Raw genomic sequence first — 2,372 nt, 5'->3', positions numbered from 1 at the left:
CGTTCGGTACTTGGTGGACATCACTTCGATTTCTTCTTGTCCACCCCCTTTAGCTCGCGATCAACCCTGCTCCACGTCGCGGGTTACCATCGATCTCTGAAGCGGCGCCGCGGCCTCTTTCAGCTTATCATACCCTGCAAGAAACTGCATGAACATCATTAGAACACCAGCCTCCCCTGGAGGTCGGTACAACAGTTTAAGCTCTGAGGAACTCACCAAACAAGCGGCCATATCCATCGTCCCCAGTAGTGTCCCCATGTCCTCGTCCCGACTTACGCTTTATCTCCATCTAGCACAATCCCCTTGAGCGCTTAGTTATTTATGGGGCCGAAAGTGGAAGCTTCTGATCGGCGTTTCACCATCCGCTTCTTCCCCGTCTTTCCCAGGTAGTAGAATTCGCTCCCCACATCCTTACATGGCGGGGCCGAACTCTCACATGGCTAATCGGGCGACTTTGCCCTTCGTTGCTTATTTCGGTCGGCGACCGGTCATTCGCCACCTCGGTGTGGCGAATTGAAGACAATTCGCCCGGACGGGCGACTATCTCTCCTTGCTCGCTTATGACCGCCGTTTCTCCATTGACAACCTTCCTCTTCCCTCGATCGCCATGAACATGAGGCTCAAACTCCATTTCCTCCATTGATGGGGGCGTTTCTCTCACAAACGCACGACATCTAGCCATCTTACCCTAGCGCAAAGTTGCGGCCGGCAAAGTTAATACTTACTCTAGGTATTTCTCAAACTGAATAACACGCGATAGAGAAGAAGCCACATACGATGAACAAGCGGCGATGAGAAAAGCAGTCTGAAAAGAGCGAGCAGCGATGAGGAAGGAAAGCTTAGGCAAAACAATGATGAGAACCTCTTGATGATATGTGCGGCGGTTTATATTCCTTAGGAAACGCGTCTTTTCCTAAGTGCCTCATTATCACCTTGAGGCGCAAACGCCATACGCCGCCATCATTATGTCCCATGAACCGCCGTCTCCCTACCGCGTGTCATCGCGACATGAGCGGAACAACGCGGCGGTTGGCGGCGAATCGAGCAATTCGACCGCATCTCGAGGCGGACTCGGCGATCGATGCTCACGTTAGCGGCGTCGCGCCAATAATCTCAAGCACTCCAACAACGGGGGCGCTCCCCATTTTACCAATCATAAGTAAAGGAGGTCGTCCACCACAATGGGCCTACCACGTTCCATTCTAAGCCGTGTCATCCTACATCACTATGAGTGGGCAGACGACTCAGACATACACACAACACAACTATTTACCATCGCATATAAACAAGGGTAAATCTGGTTTAATAGCTTTATCATCAATTTCGATGTTGAGCCGAAGTTCTTTGAGATTTTCGGAAATCCAACCCGCCCCACACGAGTTTCGTCACATTCGCTACCCGAATCAGCAAGAAACACCTACTTGTTCAGGATTACAGTACACAAACATAAGAAAGGCGAACTGCCCAGGTTACCCCAGGAAACCAGTTCTATTGTATCACAGCATATAAGCTGATAAACAGACAAAGAACAAATTTTACAACTCGTCATCTCCCGCCACATTAACTACTCCTCCACGCTCAAACGCTTCATCGACCTCAGCCTCTCTCCCGTCCACAATGATCGCTATGCCATCCAACTCTAAGCTCATCACTGCATCAGGTGCAACAGCTTCAGCTCGAGCAACCCCGGCTTCTGGCACGCTCACAGAAGAGGCAATCGCCCCACCGGCATCCCCTGGAACCTCCTCCACCGAGGGGCCGGGGCCTTACCGTGGCGTGTTCCTCCTTCAAGGCATTGTAGTCGGTCTCGGTTCAACGAAGTCTGGCGTCCGGCGATGTCATAGGCGATTAGCGCCCCGAGCAACCTTCTTGCGGTGCAAAGTGCTTTCGTTCAACCTTCCAATTTCCACAGTAGCTGCTCGCACATTATCTTCAGCTCCTCCTAGCTTTTGCCTCAGCTCTTCCGCTTCCGTATCTTTCAACAGCTTGGCCAGAGTCAACGCTTCATGGGCTCTCTTCAAGTCTTCCAGTTCCTCGCGCTCCATCTGCGGCGTGCCCCGACATTTTTCACTCCTCACCCGGCTTCAAAGACCATTTCCCTATCGATTAGCGGCCGGGCGATCTCTTTCAACTTCTGAAATCCGCTCACCAGCTGCACGAACATACACATGGTTAGCACAACAGCAATTTGCATAAGCAAGCAAGTACCTCAGATGAAGTTATAGACATACCACGCATTGCGCAATTTCCATTCGTCTCAAGTTGTCAGCTAACCCCTTCTCATCTAGCTCTCTGCGGTTGCCATCCAGAGCTATTTGTTCTAGCAAACAACCCGCTATCTTCTTTGGATCGCGGCAAAGCCGATTAAAGCC

Source organism: Coptis chinensis, chromosome 1 (genome assembly GCF_015680905.1).
Source record: "Coptis chinensis isolate HL-2020 chromosome 1, ASM1568090v1, whole genome shotgun sequence".
NCBI lineage: Eukaryota > Viridiplantae > Streptophyta > Magnoliopsida > Ranunculales > Ranunculaceae > Coptis > Coptis chinensis.
The sequence above is the reverse complement of the archived record's forward strand: the minus strand, read 5'-3'. Positions refer to the sequence as shown.